The sequence below is a fragment of the Eurosta solidaginis genome, chromosome 3 (assembly GCF_040869045.1).
Source record: "Eurosta solidaginis isolate ZX-2024a chromosome 3, ASM4086904v1, whole genome shotgun sequence".
NCBI lineage: Eukaryota > Metazoa > Arthropoda > Insecta > Diptera > Tephritidae > Eurosta > Eurosta solidaginis.
This window is the reverse complement of record NC_090321.1, coordinates 246760984-246781805: the sequence shown is the minus strand read 5'-3', so window position 1 is coordinate 246781805 and position 20822 is coordinate 246760984. Positions and strand designations below refer to the sequence as shown.

Below are 20822 nucleotides of genomic sequence, written 5' to 3'. Positions count from 1 at the left end.
TCTTTGCGCCACCTAGCGGCGGGTTTGTTTTTTCATAGGTCGCTCTCTATACTTGTATCTATTATGTGTTCCAAATATGAGCCAAATCGGACCACAAATACGAATTTTGTGAATATCTCGATCCTTGCGCCACACAGCGGCTAGTTTTTATAGGTCGCTTCCTATTCTTGTATGTATTATGTGTTCCAAATATGAGCCAAATCGGTCCAAAAATTCGATTTTTGTAAATATCTCGATCCTTGTGCCACATAGCGGCGATTTTTTTCTTATTTTTGGATTGTTATCGGGTTCTGAACTATATTCCAAGTTGCAAGCTTTTAGCTTATCGGGAAGTTACTTAAATTTCAATTACAAAATTCTTTTATAACGGCCGTGCGACCTGCCTGTCAAGTCAAGCTAAATAACCGGTTAAAAATGAATATGTGGTAGAAAGGGGTGGTGTAGTGTGCGTTTATTGGTACAAATGAGTTGGACTGGTGTATAAATGGTAGATACATCAGGGTACATGAAAATGACAGCTCAATTTTTATCGATACGATATCGATAAATTTTCGATAAATATTCCAAAAGTTTTCTAAAGTAAGTCGATAACTTCACTAATCTCTCCTTTCCTTTACTTCCTTGCCTTGGCTTGATTTGCGAACACGAAAATAGCAGTGACAGTATTTATCATATGTCATTGGCTGCTTATCGGTAACAAACATCTTGTTATCGGTAACCACCGATTTGCAAGTTATTGTTTTATTATCGTCTTATTACTCAAATCGAATTATAATGATCAAGTTGTCGATTTCTTAAAGGCTTGATATAACCGAGTAATCGGCTTGTTATCAACGGGGTACAGATTTATCATTGGTCTTTAATTGAAATTTAATCAGTATGTTTCATAAGAAAACGACACGTCGAAGATAGCTAATCGCAAACTCTTTGATACCAAATCGACACCTTTTCAATTAAGAATCATTAACTTTTCGAAAGTAAAACGGTATGAAGTATGTAACACTCTGATAACAAATAGATAGCTTTTCGATAAAGAATCGATTCTGTTTGATAACATATCACTTTTCAGTATATAATCGATAATTTTTTTTTATAATCTATCCATTTATACAATGAAGGGTGTATGTTTATATGCAGCTTAGGAACACCGAAGTCGCTCCGCCTATGTTATTAAAATTTACAGAATAGCTACACAGCAACCCGTAGAGTGTTCCTGTGAAAAATTTTTTCCTAGATTGGTATTTACGATAAATTTTTTCCGGGAAGTGAGCCAAGGACCGATCTATTCGAAACAATTCTATTCATGGTTCCATTGTCCTCAAATTAGTCTCTAGGTAGCTCTTTGACTAGAATAGTATTTACGATACGTTTTTATTTTCGGGAAAAGGACAAAGGAATGATATGAATTGGGACTGGGACCGGGAATAAGGTATGGACAAGAATGAGAAAAGCTAGAGAGAAAAAGAGAGGGATGGAGAAGCAGACTGAGAAAGAGATAGAGTTAGACGAAGATAGAGAGATAAGTATAGATAGAGCGGAAAAGAAGTGAAATAAAAGGCGGAGAGGGAGAAACAGACATAGAGATAATGAAAAGTCAGAGGGAGGAGGGAATAAAGGGATAAGGAAAAAGGGAAGAGAGAGAGAGAGGAAGAGAGTAAGAGGTAAACACTTCTTAAAATTTATGCCGATAGACCAAAGTTGGGGCAGAAAAACGTCTGCCGAGTTTGATAGTAAATCAATAAACTTTCGAAAACAAATCGATAACTCGTCGATAACACACCCTTAGAAAGTCTTTTCCTTCTTCTCTAACTACGCTCATATCAACTCGATTTCGTACATTGTTTCCACATTATGCAACAGCGTGTTGAACAAACTTACGCTGACATTCTGGATCCCCCATGCCGTAAGCAAAGATCTTTCAACATCAAAAACACATCATGTAAATCGCCCATCACACTTGTCCTTTTGATTTGCTTGGAATCATGGATGGTGTCGAGAGAAGATGAGATGCTCCTTGAAGTGTACGTACGATAAGTTCTCTGGAAGATTTATGGTCCTGCCCTTGATGCCGATGGCGAGTTTCGAAGCAGGTATTATGATGAGTTTTTTGAGCTCAACACATATATGAAGAGAGTGTAGCGAATAAAAGCGCAGAGGCTTCGATGACCAAGTTACGTTATGCGAGAGAACAAAGACGATCCGACTAAACAATTCGAGAAAAAAAAAGAAATAATGCTTGCAGTGTTAGAAAGAAAGGTTCCGTGGAAGATTTATCGTCCTGTCAGTGAAGAGAAAGAATTTAAAAGCCTTGGTGCTCTCAAGTATCCCAATCAGATTAAAATAGATAAAAGAAGGAAAGAGTTGCTCGACCAAGCATTAAAGGCGTTGAGCCAAGCACGGTTTTACGCCATTAGACCAACAAAGGGGCTGTAAGCTCATGATGGGTACTCCCACTGGACACTGCCTTCTGTCGCCTCATGCTTTTAAATTAGGCCTAGTCAGCGATATCTGGTGTAGCAAGTGCGGGTTAGAAGAGAAAATGATCGTACACGTACAGTTCTAGTGTTCTACGATCGCTAGGCTAAGGCTTCAGCTATTAAGAGTGACACAGCTGTCTGCAGTTGATGATGGTTTTTGATGATAATACATCAGAACTGGCGAGATGGTAGACTTTTTGAAGTATGACAAAACTTCCCTCATTTCGTTGTTACTCTAATTGTTTTCCATTTTCTTCCTTATCCTCCCACACTTTCTTAATTATTTTAGTTGTTGTTGTAGCAGCAAAAACCCTCCCCGATGGTTACTGAATTGGTGCCATTGCAGGCAGTCTTTTGTCGGGTAAGTATACCTCAGGAACCATAGTTTTGACCCCAGAACTTTCTAGCATGTAGATTTTTCTCATCTCTTATGACGGTATGACAACCGCGGGAATATTCTTATCCCCTTAACTCGTACGGGTTCTTCCTTCGTCTCATATTTTTCTTCATCTTGCTTAACGCCTTTTCTCCTAACTACATGATTTCATTCTCTCAAGTACATGTTCCTCCTTTTTCCCTCCTTTTCTCTTCTTTCTTTTTTCTTTACCTCACTGCTTTCCTTTCGATTTTTCTTCCAATATTTCATCGTTTTCCTTTTCATTACCTCCCTGTTGCTCTCTTTCTTCCCACTCTTTTCTGTTCGCCACCCAGTCTCTTTTCCCCTTCCAATCCTTCTGCTTTCCACAGCCCTTTTACCAACCCTTCTTCCTGTCTTTTTTCCGCTCTTCTTCTTTTCCCTGTATCATTTCCTTCTCTTTCTATTTCGCTACGTTTTCCATCATACCTTACTTTTATGCTCCCTCGGTATCTCATCCCTCCTACCCTTCTTTGTTTCCTTTTGCAACGTTTCCTTCCACTCAATTCCGTCTTTTAAACTATCAAAATGCTCACGAGCCCCCTGAAAGGGTTGTGAGAGTGTGCCCTCTAACACCATGCACTCCACTTGACTAAATCTGACACAAAATGATCAAATTTGGTATTACTGTAAACTTGATCAGGTCATAGCTCAATTTATTGGCCATTTTTGGAACTCATTTTGTTAATTTGAGTTAACATATTTAATTTTAACATATTTTGAATCTACGTGATACAAATTTGATATCCAAATTTACAACCAATATCGCCGCTCTAAATCGCCATTACACATGCGAATGTGTTTCACCACTATATTTTTAGGTAAAAAATGCGACAAATTGGTAGTATGTATGAACAGATGTATGAAGACAAACAAAACTAAAGCTTTAGATGAAGTAAAGCCGCAAAAATCCTATTTGAATAATTTGTTTACATTGAAGCCGAGCAAGAGTTTGCTTAGAGGTAAGCTGGCTAGTGCTAAGCTGAGTGGTCGATGAAAATATTTGTAAAATGCAAACAAGAGATGTTATATATACACATATATATGCACATGTATGGCAAGCAGAAAAATCTCTTTAGCTTTATGTTCAGCTGTGCGTATATGTGGGCTTATTTTTTCAACATTCAAATGCTGTTGACAAGCAAGCGTTCAAACACTTAAATTAACCGTGTCCATACACACGCACGCAGACGCGCACACACCCACAAAAACAACTTTTTTCTGGACGACATGGCGTATGAGTGTTTACAAACTATTTTTTTAACTGCTTACCTTTTTTTGTATCTAAATAATACATAAACAGATGGTATATACGTACATGCATACATATGTGCGCCTGCATGTACCATGTATGTATGTATGTGTATCATGGAACATGGGAACATGGAAACAAGTACAAAATTTATGACTTTCCTGTTCTGGTGTACTTATTTTTTTTTTCGTATTTATATTTATGTGTTTGCAATTGCTCATGCATTCGTAAGTGGCTACTTCAACAACAACAAAATTGGTTTGAGCAACAGCACAGGTGTGGAAGTGCGAAATGCATTTAATGCTCGCCAATTTTTGTTTTTTCTCTCTAAATAAATACATTTACGCATATAGAAGTGCCTGCATAGTATTTTTGATGCATATATGTATACATGTTTGCATAAATACATTAGGGTGTGACAATTTCGAGGTTTAAACATCTTTGGGGAAAGAGGAGTCCAACACGCTAAGCGTAAATATGCGCATGACTGAGATCATATGAGAGCTAGTAGCCACCAAGGAAAGGACTCAGGCAGTTTACATAAACCATTTCAGAACCATAAGTAGAGTGGAGAAAGATGTAGTCTTAAATAAAGAAGTATAACGCTAAGTCTACTTACAGTAACAGTAACGGTATCAGTAAGATATATGGGTAGGATTACAACAATGGATGCGGTCTCTTTACTTTGGTTTGCGGCTGGCGGCCAAAAATGTGGTTATGGTTACGGCTACGTTTGTGGGTATGGTAACGATAGCTGTTACTGACGGGGTGAGTAACGTTTACTGTTGCCGTAGCGTTTTTTTTTTATGACAAAAATTGTTGTTGCTGACGGCTGGTGTAAGGGTTTCTGTTACAGTTACATGGGCAGTTAGCGATTAAGTAGTCGACTATGGCTACGGTTACTGTACGGCTACAGGTGCAGTTTATGCTAACGTGGCTGCTATTAACGATTGCGGTGTCCGTTATGGCTTATGATTACGGTAACGGTTATGGTTATGGTTATTGTTACGGTTAAGGTCATGATTAGTTTTATCAACGCGGGTGCAGTTTTTAGGTAGGTACCCAGCTAATCGAATGGCAGAGCGAAGGGTGCAAGGGGAAACTGTATCTGAACAACTTCTTGACTTGTGGGAGGATAAATTAAAAAAACACGAAGAAAATATAATAAAACAACTGAACGTGTCTATGAAGAATTTAGAGGAGAGAGTGATGCAGAAAATAAGCGAGATTGCTGGTGAGTTAGCCAATACTAAAGAAAGAATAGCAAGAATTGAAGATAGGGTGACAGGTGTAGAAAATCTCTATACAGAATTGGAATTATTGAAACGCAACGCGAATGACATGCGCAATGAGATTGAGAAAGACGAAAACATCAGTGAAATATTTACAAAGCTGTGTCGTGCTATTAATATTGAAACTTCCGGCTATCGTCAACTTTTTCGTATGCGCGCAAAAAACAGAAACAACAACAACAGCCAACGACCTAATTCTAAGCCCATCTTAGTTAAACTAAATACGGCGCACGACAGAATTCAGCTGCTTAAAGCTATCGCTGCTTTCTGCAGATCAAAAAAGAGATCTCTAATACTCTCAGATGTTGACTAAGTTGGCTACGGCAAAATACATGTGCATGAAAGTTTAACGTTGAGAAACAGAACAACAATGACCTACGCTACACTGCTGAGACGGCAAGGTTTGATAACATCTGCTTTTAGCGTAAGAGGAAAGGTATACGTGAGAGTGCAACGAAGCAAAGATCCGATACTGGTGAACAGGAAAAATGATGTCGATGCACTTGTCAGCGAAGCAAAGAAAGCAAAAGAAGCGCGGCAAAATCTATAGAGAGCGCAATGTTGTTAAAAATTTACAACTTAATTTATAAATTTCTACTTTTTATACTTACTTTATTTTTCCCTCATTCGCTACCGCACATGTATGTATGTATAAATATGTATGACTTTTTCCAATCCTTTTTATTTGGTGTTGATTTTAATAATCTTAATATTGAAAGCCAATTACACTGTGCTACTTGCGTTTATGATTATGGTTAGCTCTAATGTGTGTTTGAGCACTGACAGTGGATGTTTGAATTTTCTAGTTAATACTGTAAGCAACAGACATCCAGGTCTTCAGCTCTGTCACATCAATGCCCGTAGTTTTAACGTTCAAAAAGTTGATTATATGAACCTCATCTTGGGCAACTCAAAAATAGATATCATATGCGTGACAGAGACCTGGTTCAAAGAAGATGTTGGAGATAATTTGTATGAATTGCATGGTTACAAGTTGACTAGGAATGACAGGAAAACTGGAGCCAGAGTTGGGGGTGTTTCCATATATTGCAAAACGAAAATTCCCCAAAAAATAATTTTTAAATCAAGTTTGAATGATCCAGTGGAGTACATTATTATGGAAGTTGGTAGTAGTTTTAATAAATGTTCAATCATATGTGCGTACAACACTAGCAAATTATTTGAGATGGATGATTTGTTCTCGCAACTGGCCCAACTTTCATGTGAATATGAGCATATTTTACTCTGCGGGGACTTAAATATAGACATTCCTAATAACGACTCCCGATAGCTAAAATTAATTAATAACTTAAAGTCCATTGGCTTAGATGTCATTAATAAATTTCTCACACGGTTTTCACCAAATTGTATACATAGCTTGCTAGACTTAGTATGCACATCTAATAGCTCCGAGGTAGTTCATTGTGACCAATTCTCACTTGCTGGTGTATCTGATCAAGATATGCTCTTCATATCGTATAACATTGACCTCAGTTGTAAAACCACAACACATTTTCATTACAGAGATTTTAAATCAGTTAAACTATCTGAGCTTTTGTATGAGGCTAGTATTTTGCATTGGAATAGTGTCTGGTTCCTTCCTGATATAAATCTAAAGCTTAATTTCCTAATTACACAAAATTTATATTTATTTGATAAATATGTTCCACTCAAGGAAGTGAAAAAAAAATTAAGAAACAACCGTGGTTTACTAATGAAATAATGTTGGCTATCAAAGTGCGTAATAAGTGGTACAACTGTTGGAAGCAAGATAATACAGAGAAGGTTTGGGAGTTGTTTCGCCAAGCCAGAAATCACGCCACGTTATTAGTCAGAAATTCAAAGAGACGATTTTTCCAGGCTAAGCTTGATACTGGTTTGCCAGTAAAAAGTCTGTGGAAAAATCTAAACACTCTGTGCATTGGGGGAAAAATTAAATCAAGATGTGACTTGAACTCTGATAATATGAATGATTACTTCTTGCAGTCGTACAAGTTCCAGAATAATGTGGACTTTAAAATAAATGAAACATTGGTTTATAAACAAGTAAATTTATTTCAGTTTAGTGCAGTTACAGAAGACGATGTATTAAGATGTATGCGTTCTATTAAATCTAATGCAGTTGGAAATGATGGTATCAGTCTAAAGTTTTTGAAATTATTAATCCAGAGCATAGCTCCAACGCTGACTCATATTATCAACTTTTCTATAACAACATCAACCTTTCCCAGCTCGTGGAAGATAGCGAAAGTCATTCCAGTTGCTAAGAAACCGTCGGCTACATTGTTGACAGATTTTCGCCCGATCAGCATATTGCCAGTATTGTCAAAAATCTGGGAGAAATTAGCGGCTGTACAAATCTCAGAGTACCTTAATGCCAATGGACTCCTAAGTGAAAATCAGTCTAGTTAAAGAGCATTCCATAGTTGCAATACCACCTTGCTTAAAATTATTGAAGACATTCGTCCAGCGTATGACCGAGGTGATTTAACTGTTGTGGCGCTTTTAGATTTTTCCAAAGCTTTCGATGCAGTAGATCATTCCAATCTTTTAATAAAACTAAGTAAATACCTCGGTTTCTCATGTAGTGCTGTGAGGTTGCTAGAAAATTATCTACGTAATCGGTGGCAGAAAGTAGTGATCGGCAACAGTTGCTCGGAAATGAAGCGTCTTGATTCGGGGGTGCCACAGGGATCAATACTTGGTCCGATTTTGTTTACGATGTTTATTAATGATATGACTTATTTCTGCAGGAGTGTATCGATATACTTATATGCTGATGACGCTCAGGTATATTTATCTCGCCCGATTGGTTTATCAGAGGACTTAGTTTTCAGGATGAATGATGACCTTGAAAGCATCTCTTCCTGGGCAAATGATAACAAACTAAATCTTAACGCATCCAAGACAAAGGCCACATGTTTTACATATTCCTGGTAATTGGTTGAAACATTGCCATCACTTTCCTTTCAAGGCACGTCAATCAGTTATGAGCCTGTTGTTAATAGTCTTGGGTTTAAATTAAATTCTTATCCTGGGTGCAAGGAACATATAAACTATATTTTGAGCAAAATATACTTTGTATTAAGAAAGTTGTGGTACACTGCGGACTTTGTGCCAATCAATGTTAAATTAAAGCTGGTGAAAACTCTTATAATTCCACTGATTTCATTTGGGGCGACCGTATTCAGCAATATTGATTGTGAGTCACAGAGAAAGTTGCAACTTGCTTTATATAACTGTGCTAGATACATTTTTTCCAAATGCAAATTTGATCATATATCGGAGTTCTCCATCAAAATCCTTAATTGCAGCCTTGTAAATTTTTTAAATTACAGCAATTTAGTCTTCCTAAATGAACTAATTCATAGAAGGCAGCCTGATTATCTTTCTAGAAATCTAAGTTTCTCTCGATCAGACAGAACTTGCAATCTTATTGTTCCATGGTATAGATATCTCACATCATCTAGAACATTCTTTGTTAGTGCTGTAAAACTTTGGAACTCATTACCAAATAAAATTAAAAATGAACGCAATAGTAGACGTGTTAAATTGGCATTATTTGAATATTTGCAATAGCAGGAAAAAGTATATAACTGTTTCCACAACTTCATTTTATCAATATTGTACAATTAAATTATCTATATAGTTAATCTATCCATACAATACATAAATACATGTCTAGTATGATTTATATAATTTTTCTTCTCCTTTTGTTTGCTGTCATAGCTCATTAAAAAAAAAAAAAAAAAAAAAAAAAAAAAAAAAAAAACTTGTATAGTTAAGTAATTTATTATTATTATTATTTTGTAATCGAGTTTTAACATATATACGTACTAGTTTTATTTCCAAATGTTGATGTACTTTAAGAGACAATAATCTTACTTGAACAAATTATTAAATAAATTGAAATTGATATAAAGTATCGGGTTTTTAGGGTACTTTTATAGATATGATGCAGTTCACTGGTGCCTTGTCGGTGAATCTTAAGGAAACGGTTAGGTTAACATAAACGGTACAATTTTACGCTTAAAAATCTCAGCTGAATTCTAAAACTTTGCACTGTGTTTTCGGAAATCCAGAAAAGAACATCGGTGTCCAGATAGTTCAACATATTAAAAGTGTTTAAACCGAAGATGGAGCCGAGAACAGCCGTCGTATTGTGCATGTCTTATCGACAAGTTTAAAAATATTGCTTTTCTAGAACTTTATGAATACGTGGTATTTTCTTTCTTTTTCTTTTAAATATGCATAAACATGTCTGCATACAAATTGACCCACCCTAATATACACAGCAACATATTTATGCACATATGTTTACTAACAAACATATGTAAGTGGCCTCCGTGGTATAATGGTATACCACACCGAAGATGCTGGGTTCACGCCCTGGACAAAGCAACATTAAAACTTTAGAAACAAGGTTTTTCGATTCGAAGAAAATTTTTCTAAGCGAGGTCGCCCCTCGGCAGTGTTTGGCACGTACTTTGAGTGTATTTCTGAAATGAAAAGCTCTCCGTGAAAACTTATCTGCCTTGCAGATGCCATTCGGAATCGGTATAAAACAATTAGGTCCTGTGCCACCAATACGTAGAAAAAATTAAAAGGAGCACGAAGCAAGTTGGAAGAGAAGCTCGGCCTAAAACTTTTGCGGAGGCTATCGCGCCTTATATTTTTTTTATATGTAAGTGCGGATGTTTATAGTAAATTTGCACTGAAAGTTTTATTGTGTTAGTGCCGCGTACTTTATTTAAGTTAGCGATTTTGATTTTACTAGCTTAGTTTTCGCCGTAAAAAAAAAGAAACGCAACAAATGGTGATGTTTTATGAAAGTGAGATATAGCTTTATTTTTTGCATTCTGTTGAAAATAATATTGTGCTAAATAATGCAAATAGGGTGGAGTTCTTGGGTAAGCGTAAGCTGTAAAATTCAACCGTAAGCGTAGTCTTTGTTTGTGGAACGCTAGCTGGGAATATTTGTATAATGTAAATGGAGGCGGAGCATAAGATATTGATATGTTGTACGGGGAGAGTAGATATTATAGGCTTAAGTGTACTCACTACTAGATTTGTTATTGAAATGCTATAATTTGCTATTGGTTTGTAATGGAAAAGTTATTGATTTACTAACGAAACTTTATTTATCAAAAAAAAAAAACAAAAAACAAAAAAAAAAAAAAAATTCTTGTTGCTTGGTGTAATGCTAATAATCTCTACTTAAATGTCAAAAAATGCTTTCAAATGGCTTTTTCTAAGTCGTCTACCCTGCATACCACGCCCTATGGTATTTCAGGTGTTCCACTGGCCTCTGTCAAAGAATTTATTGATCTAGGCGTTGTCTTCGATACCTCTTTCTCCTTTGTTAGTCATATCTGTTATGTCCTTCCGAAGGCTTACAGAAACCTTGCCTTCCTTCGCAAATATGCAAAAGACTTTAAGGATCCCTATACCAGGAAGGCACTTTTTACCTCTTTAGTTCGCTCAAAATTAGAATACGCCTCAGTTGTCTGGAATCCTATATATAGTGACCACTCTGCCAGAATAGAGAGGGTTCAAAGAAAATTCATTAGATTTTGCTTATTTTCTATTAACTTTGAAGATCCAACCCCATCCTATTATTCGCGCAGCATACTTATCAATCGCCAGTCTCTTGAAATCCGGAGAGCTGTGCATCTACTAATGTTTGTTTATGATCTCATCACTGGCTCTTTGGATTGTTAAGCTCTCCTAGCTAAAGTTAATTTTAATGTACCTAATACTTTCTTGCCATTTTGCTTGCGTGTCGTTAGAGCTAACTATTGCATGTTCGACCCGATTTTCCGCGCACTTACCGAATTTAATAGACTCTCAGGGAGTTTCCTTCTTGATTTCTCTTTGTCGAGAAGTACGTTCAAGTCTTCTCTGGAATTGTGCCTGTAATTTATTTTTACATATATTTTTTTAACTCAATGTTATCTTTTTTTATTATTTGCACGTTAATTACATATATAAGTTTGACTATATAGTTTTTATATCTTTCAATCCATTTGTATCTAGCCTGCAAGATTCTTTTCGATCATCGACTTAATAAAGTGAAATGAAATGAAATGCAATAGCTCCAGAGTTACAAAACAAAGATATTCGTTATTTATTAGAAAGCTGTCGATATATTGTGAAAACGATTTATCATCGAAAAGTTAAGGGTTTATATCGGAGTGTTGCCAATGTGATATTGGCATATAATCGGCTTGCTATCGATTAACCTTCGAAAGGTTGTAGATTTCTTATCGATACCTTTTGGAAAAGTTAATGATTTTCACCGCAGTGCTACCAGTTTGATATCTGCCAAACTACGATAACAAATCGATGACTTATTTGTAGCCTGCCGTAAAATGAATCTACGTGGGAGAGTCGAAATGACCGAAACCAAGGCAAAGAATGGAAAGAAAAGGAAATGTGGGGAAAGAAAGGGAAAAGAAGGAAAGGAAAGGTAATGAAAAGAAGGAAGGGAAAGGAAGGAAAGGGAAGAGAAAGGAAAGAAAACGAAAGGAAAGGAAAGCAAGGATAGGAATGACAAAGAAGAGAAAGTAAAAGAAATTATACAAAACTAAACGAAATGAAAGGAAAGAAAAGGAAAGGAAAGAAAACCAAAGGAAAGGAAAGGGACGGAAAGGAAAGGAAAGGAAAGGAAAGGAAAGGAAAGAAAAAGATTAGAAGAAAGGAAAGGGAAGGGAAGGAAAGAAAAGGAAAGGAAAGTAAAGTAAAGGAAAGAAAAAAAAGAAAAGAAAAGAAAAGGAAAGGAAAGGAAAGGAAAAGAAAGGAAAGGAAAGGAAAGGAAAAAAGTTGTATTCCAAGATACAACTATACTAAAATGACTAGACTTAGCGGCAGAGTACTACAATGAATTTAAATACCAAAGAAAAGCTGTTCAAGGTAAAGCATAAGCAAAAAAGTTTGAATTTGTATATTTTTGCATATAAAATTGCCAAAAAAAAAAACAAAAAAAGTACCTTCAAAGGGAATAAATCGAATATATGTGGGCGTAATTGAAGTGAAAAGATTTTCTTTATGCGTAAGCCTAAGAAGAAAAAGCACTTAAGATAAATATACCAGCAACAACAAAACGCTACTATGTAGCCTTATTAAATAAATTTCTTTTTTGTCTTGTTTCGTTTTATCATCGAATCTTATTGTAGCATATCTGTATTCTATCGACGTTCTTAACTAAGTGTGTACGCGTGTTTGCTTATTTGTGTAAAAGGTAAAGGAAATTTGTATGCAAAAATGAAAACAAACATATTTTTTGTTAAAGCCAATTTTTGCAGTTTACGTATTTTTTATAGTATTCAATAAATTTCAGACGCATAAATAGAAGAGGAGCGTTCAACATATAAAAAAGAGAAACATAAAATGAAGCGTAAAACCGAAAATTGTTACACAGAGTGAGCAATCGGATCACAAGTTGTAATGCTGTGTATTTGAGTACTGAACAGGGGATTGCTTAAAGCTTACAGTGATAGCAATCAGATTGTGACTTATTATTTTATTTGCGTCAACTTTGTGCTTTGATAGAAGCCTTCCAAACGAGAAATATAAACAAATTATCTGCTATTGCATATTTTCAGGCTCAAACGTAATACAGTTTAGAAACGAAAGAGACTAAAGGGTTTTTAAAATATTTAATATGATATGAATGCCTAAGTGAATTTATTGGATTATACGATGAAAATAACAGGAAATTTATATGTGAATGAACGTGGACTAATATGACTACGTCTCAAGTTTGACACAGTGCGATTAGATATATAATTTTGGACGCAGGCAGTTTTGTTTGACTTTTGGCAATTCCCAATATGGACAAAACTGGATCGAAGAACAGGCCGATCGAAACATATGTTGAAAGGATTTCAGAAAAATATTTAACGTTCTTTGTTTGTAGCTTGGTTACTTGACATCTGATTTTAAATATTTTTAAATTTTGATTATGCAGAAGAAGCTCAGGATAAAGTTATATAAGTTCGTTACTAATTAATTCCAGGAGAAAGCCTTAAAAAATGGCGCCTAGAATGACATTGTCGAGGTTCAGTGAGTTGGGAAAAGCATCTTTTGCAATTAAGAATATTTCGTTCGTCGAAGAAACTTATACTGCCTACAGAGTTAAGTTTCATATGAGGCAACTCGTAAAATATGTCGTCGTTATTATATTATGAGCCTGATTTACTGCCCCTTAAGCTCTACTTACTGAAAACTGCAGAAAGAAGTGGTAAAGATAGGACATTTTCTCCTTCGCAACCACACCACTGTTGGCAGCCATAGTTTAGAAATAGCAAAAGACTTCATTTATTTGGGAAACTGCATTAACACCAACCCTATCAATTTGGACTAGGTATGCAATTTAAAATAAAATTCCTCTCTCCGCAAACGAAAATCATGGTCTACAAATCACTTATCTTACCCATCCTACTTATATGGTGCAGAAGCATGGACCATGACAACATAGGAAAGGGGGAGGGGGCGGGGGCTCTGGTGGTGTTCGAGAGAAAACTCCTTCCAAAGATTTACGGACATTTACGCGTTGGTTAAGACGAGTACCAAAGATGATTTCATGACAAGCTGCACGAGATTTATGTAGACATCAACATAGTCCAGCGAATTAAAATACAGCAGCAACGCTGGCTAGGACCTGTTATGCGAATGAAAGGTGATGTTTCGGTCAGGAAAATATAATTATCTGAACCCGCCAACGAAAGCAGAGCAAGAGGACGGCCCCTGCTCCGTTGAAAGAACTAGGTGGAAAAGGTGGCGCCAGTTAACATAAAAAAGAAGAAAAGAAGAGGCGCGCCTTGTTGGATAGTCATAGCTATGTAACGGTTAAGCTCCAGTCAACTAAGTAAGAAAGGAATTATAGTACTGCAGAAAAAAAAGTAAACGCCTAGTTTAAAGAAATCCGTTTTCCTTCCGATTTGGTTTGCCTATCAGTCAGTTTTTCGTATCACTCCTTATATATATATATATATATATTTATATATATGGATGGGAATCAGAGACGCAGTTTCAGAAGCAGGCATCAATATATTTTGAGTCTTGATTTGAAATTGGATGGAATGCCAAAAACTGCTGAAATGAAACGAATAGTTGAGAATAGGGCTAGAGCTGATTTGAAGAAGTTTTTGCGACGACAAGTCGTTTCGTATTCTTGAAGAAAATTAAAACAATTTAGGCAACGTCTAACAGGAAGGCCTCATACCAGCTCCCAGAAAAAGTTATACACACGCACAGAACAGGTCAGGATAGGCAATAAAAGGATGGAGCTTTCTGCGACTTGATTATTCGACGATAGTGGATAAGTGAAACTTTGCTCTGGCATATTTGAAGATGTAATCCGCTGTTCTAAAATAGCTAGCAAAGAGCGATAAGTAAGGATGAATATACAAGTTTATTGAACTTTCGCACTAATTTTAGAGGAAAAGAGCTACCTGAGCATTTCGGCATATAATCGATATCGCCCCCTGCAATTTTCCTCACTCATTGTTCATTCTCTTCATTAAAAAAAAAAAGGACGTGTGGCACGGTAAAGCAATTGCATATTATCAACTTATGCAATTATAATATTTATGCAACATTTTGTTTTCTTTGATATTAATTCAAGTTTTGTCTTTGATATTAATTCAAGTTAACCTTTCTAAGCGTGGTGACCGATAAGAAAACAAATTTTTTACTTTTATTGAATAAATGAGAAGTTAATATTTAACTTTCACTTTAACTTTAACTTTATTTTTAACTTTAACTTTAACTTTCACTTTAACTTTAACATTCACTTTAACTTTAACTTTATTTTTAACTTTAACTTTGACTTTAACTTTAACATTAACTTTAACTTTAACCTTAACTTTAACTTTAACTTTGACTTTGACTTTAACTTTAACTTTAACTTTCTTTAACATTAACCTTAACTTTAACTTTAACTTTAACCTTAACTTTAACTTTAACTTTAACTTTAACTTTGACTATAACTTTAACGTTAACTTTAACTTTAACTTTAACTTTAACCTTAACCTTAACTTTAACTTTAAATTTAACTTTAACTTTAACTTTCACTTTAACTTTAACGTCAACTTTAACTTTTACTTTAACTTTATTTTTTACTTTAACCTTCGCTTTAACTTTAACATTCACTTTAACTTTAACTTTAACTTTAACCTTAACTTTAACTTTCACTTTAACTTTAACCTTTACTTTAACTTTATTTTTAACTTTAGCTTTCGCTTTAACTTTAACATTCACTTTAACTTTAACTTTATGATCCGGGGTGGGCGTGAGCTTAGCACCCGCTAACTAGCCAACCTAATATAAACGCACGCAAGCCATTTTCTGTCAAAAATGTCTCATGCACATTCAACTTGTATGAGAGCAACTCAAATTGAATTTGCTGCGTGAAAACCTAACTCGATTTCCAATTTTTGTTCTGCATGACATTTAGATTTGACGTTTGCACACATGCTTTACATTGTCGCAACGCATGCTTATTTGGGTTAGGGCAAAAAACGCCGGTTGTTTGCGTGCGCTAAAAAAACGCAGTGCGGTTTTATTAGGTTGGCTTGTAAGCGACGTTATATGTATACGATAAGCGATAGCACAATGGCTACTTCGTGAAAATCAACGACAGCTCTTTTAGTTTGATTTCGATGGTCGTATGGTGAGTAAGTGACGCACGCGCGCTTAAAACAGAGTACCAAAGAGTGCGTGTGACACATGTTCACCGTTCAACCATTGAAATCAAACTAAATAAATAATTGATTTTGCTTTCGTGCTCGCTAGGCGTTCGTGTTTACTAACACATTCTCAATTTGGCAACCTGCCCACCGCTGATTGTGATAGAGATCCAATTTTATGTATTTGGCCTGTTGCTAACACCGAACCTTTATGAACCTTTTCGAGCCTTTTCGGATCTTTTTTGACAAATATCCGTTACGGTTTTTTTGATTTAGTCGCCAAGCCCGCGATAAAATCTATTCAATAGCTTAGAAAGATTCGGGATTTTCAGCTAACTGAGGCCTTCCAACTTTACAAATAAAGGGCATATCTTGTTCTGCAAATGCCCAATCTTGATGCCATCTATAAAAGTCATCGAATTCCTATCCAATCCATATAAGTATAGTTGTAAATTAGTTAGTGTGAGTCACTTTCGATAAAGTTTTTCTATTTCTAGCAAACTTTTCTATATCATTTTTATACTTAATGGGCACATCTATCTCACGTAATCACAAATTAATTACGTGAAATGGCTTATAATATAATATTAAAAGTTATGTTTGATTACTTCTTGGCCAAAGTTCCGACTTTCACTGCAAATAAAGCCTAATGTAATTTTGTGTAACATCATGTATTTATGTGGGAGGCCATTTTCAAAAAATGACAGCTCAATTACGCAGCAAGAACATGTTAAACGCCCCTTTTATACAAACACACAAGCGGTTTCTGTATATGCCTTGTAGGAAAGGCTTACAGTGAAATGGATCTGATTTTCTTTTCATTTTGTGTCCAATATTTATATCCTACATAAGGTTCTTTGCTAGGTTATACCTAGTGAGTGTGTTCACAGCGTTAGATGTTGACGTTCTTTGCTAAAGACCTTTAAGCGAAATGATTTTACATCTGGTTGTTTTTAAAATTCCACCAGGACATCTAAGCATATATGTAGCTCTTAACATTATAAGATTTGTAGTTGTCAAGTCAATATCCAATTGAGTAACTTTTGGTTCTAAAGTTGTTGGATATCAATTATTCTCCAATGATCATCAACATCACTGCCTAATTGTTCCCCCACCTTTGATAACTTCAAAGTTTTCAAGTTCCATTTTCTAAAAACCTAGAAAGAAACTGAACTTTTTTTTTTTAGATTACTTACTTACTTAATTGGCGCTTGACCGTCTAAACGGTTACGGCCGTCCAAAAAGGCGCGCCAGTCGCTCCTTCGCTCCGCCAACTGATCACACCGAGGGAGCTTAAATGGTTTTCCACCTGGTCCTTCCAACGGAGTGGGGGCCGCCCTCTACCTCTGCTTCCATAGGCGGGTTCCGATAGAAACACTTTCTTGGCCGGAGCATCATATTTCATTCGCATAACATGGCCTAGCCAGCGCAGCCACTGCATTTTAATTCGCTGGACTATGTTGATGTCTGCGTATCGCTCGTACAGCTCATCATTAAATCTTCTTCGGTACTCGCCATCGCTAACGCGTAGAGGTCCATAAATCTTTCGAAGAACTTTTCTCTCGAAAACTCCCAAAGCCGCTTCATCTGATGTTGTCATGGTCCATGCTTCTGCCCCATATAGCAGGACGGGTACGATATGTGACTTGTAGAGTATGATTTTCGTTCGCCGAGAGAGGACTTTACTTTCCAATTGCCTACCTAGTCCAAAGTAGCATTTATTGGCAAGAGCGATTCTTCGCTGGATTTCAGTGCTGATGTTGTTCCTAGTGTTGATGCTGGTTCCCAAATAAATAAAGTTTTTTGCTTCTTCGAAATTATGGCTACCAACGTTAGCGTGGTTGCCAAGGCGCCTATGCGCTGACTCTTTGCTCGATGCGAGCAGGTACTTCGTTTTTTGTAGATTAGGTAAGGTTTAATTATACGGGAATCTCCTACATTTCCACTCAGTGCCGGATGGCGGCATTCTCGTCCAAACAGACAGCTTGCTTTCTCTGATGACAACTTGCTTTCCCTGAGCCACCTTCCCACCCGCTGTCAGACTGTCGAAAAACCGTACGCCCAGAAATTTAAGTCGTCTTGTTTGCAGTCCTGGACATCGGCAGATAAAGACATGAATGAACCCCTCTTCCTCCTCATCGTGACAGCTTTTGTAAAAAAAGATTGTTGGTATGCGCCACTGTCGGTGCATTGGTGCAATAGCGCAATGATTTATGATGACACCTGCAAAGCCTCTCACTGCAGGTTTGTTGAGAAGTGCGCTGGTTCTTTTACTATCCAGACATGGCCACAAGGAATTTGAGACCCCGGAAGCATTCCGGTTGGTCCACAGCAAATCCGTTGCCCCAATCTCATATTCCTCGATTTTCCTCTGGCGCTAACGCCGCGGTGGTCGAAAGAAGCTGTCCGCCTCACCTCGAAATCTTTCTTGGCCATCTCTTATGCAAATTCATTCCCTTCAATATCGCTATGACCGGCACCTAGAAAAGGAAGATGTTTAGGTACTCGACACCTCCGCGCGATACAAACTTTGTCACATTGGATTTTAGTGCCTTTAAGGCGGCCTTGTTGTCGACAGAGATTGTTACATTTGATGTCTGGGTTCGTACTATCCTGGAGCAGTCTGGCTGCGCTCTCTATGGTATAAATCTTTATTTTTAAATATATACACACTGTTAATGAAAGTTTTAACTTTTGGAAAAATATTAGCCTGAGTTCTACTGAACGTATTGTGTTGCAATTTTCATTTCAGAAATTTTCTACGTTTAGCTCTACAAAGATAATTTCATTAAACAAAAATTAGCCCATCCCTTTGTGAAGCATTTAAGAACAAAGTTTTAAAATGTTTGACAATTCGCACAGCTTTGCTAGGAACGAATGTAAATCCATTACTAGAGTGGCAAGAAGTGTGATTGTGTGATTCGTAAATCAACTGCTCTTAGTTTATCGAATTGGTCTTTCGTGTGCGTTGTGTTGCTCACAAGGAAAATTTGTTTTCAGTACAAATATGCTTATAAAATTACGTTTGAAATGACATATTCTGAGTAATCAATAACTGCTAGCCGCAGTGGTGTGATAGTAGCGTGCTCCACCTACCACACCGAATGTGCTGGATTCAATTCAATTCAATTCAATTTTATTTCTAAAATATTAGTACAGTAAGATTTACATCTCTTTTTGCACAACAAAAAAATAACACTCAGATCCAGAAATATGTTAAAAATAGTTTACGGTAAATTAACCATAAATTAAATTAAGTCAATCAATAAGTACATTAAAACACGTAACAAAAAATAAGTACACAGTACATTATGTAAATGGTTCAATTTGTGAAAGAGTATTTATATAGGACATCCGTGAAGTTACTTCCGTTCAATTTGCTTTTTATGCCAGCAGGTATTGAATTCCAAATTCTAACAGCATTAATGAAAAACATTCTAGTATAGTTCTTAAGGCTAAAATATGGCAACATGAGGTTAAGGCAGCGCTCTGATTGTGGAAAGATAAGTTTTTCATAAAGATAATTTGGAGTCTTCGTATACATTAAACGAAATAGAAATATACAGTTTCTGGCTTTTAAATAAGCAGCGATGTCACATCCCAGTAGCGATGTTCTCCATGCAGATATGTGGTCAAACCTACGTATTCCATATACATAACGCGTAATTTCATTAAATGCAATATCAACTTTATGCGCCGACTGAGAGTCAAGCTTGCTATATACTAGTTCAGAGTAGGTTAGGGTAGGCAAAATAATTAGACGGGCAAGCGTCTTTCGAATATGAATTGGAGTAAATGGTACTGACTGCCTCAGGTTACGTAGAGTACCATACACTTTGCCTACAGCTGAACTTATGTGGTTTACACAAGGTAAATTTGTGTTAATAATGAAGCCCAAATTGGTGATTTTTTCAACTATTTCAAGAGAGTTGTTGTTTAAATTAATATTAGGAATACAAGTAAGATTTATTTTATTTTTGAAAACTGGTAAGACATACGACTTGCTTGAGTTAAGTTGAAGGCAATTTCGTGTAGACCATCGTGATATAGCTAGTAAATCCTCATTCAGCTTTACCGCTATTGCATTAATAGTATCAAAACGACCAGATAGATACAGCTGAATGTCATCAGCATATGGATGCATACTTACATGCCGACAGGCTAAAAATATATCATTTATAAATACACTAAAAAGTAGTGGACCTAGAATGGACCCTTGAGGAACGCCACAAGTTATAGTTTTGATCGCTGATGACACTTCGCCAATCTTAACTCTTTGACACCTATTCGTTAAGTAACTCCTCATTAGACAAATAGCATCCCTACCAAATCCTTATTTTAATACGTAAGCTTAGAGCAAAGTAATATATGATCAACAGAGTCGAACGCTTTAGAGAAGTCAAGTAAACAAAGGAGGGATATTTCACCTTTGTCATAAGCCATACGCAAGTCATCCATAATCTTAACCATAACTGTTGAACAACCATCACCCGCCCTAAACCCAGATTGATAAGGGGAAAGTAGACTTTTTGCTGTAATGTGAGACGTAATTTGTTCAGCCATTATTGACTCAAAAACTTTCGACAAGACGGGAAGAACACTAATTGGACGAAAGTCACCCGGAGAACAGGCGCGCCTATTTTTTGCAATGGGACGTACGTAGGCAATTTTCCACGAATTAGGGAAGCAAGATGT

General features: G+C 36.3%; 1 protein-coding gene across 1 annotated transcript in view; it reads right to left on the bottom strand.

The window, feature by feature from the left end:
• Window positions 1-319: 319 nt before the first annotated feature.
• The window catches only part of LOC137245328 (uncharacterized), a 156586-nt gene continuing 136083 nt past the window's right edge, over window positions 320-20822 (bottom strand). The window contains exon 2 of the mRNA XM_067775824.1: window positions 320-396. The gene's annotated coding sequence lies outside the window, so the exon portion shown is untranslated. The remainder of the gene's footprint in view (window positions 397-20822) is intronic.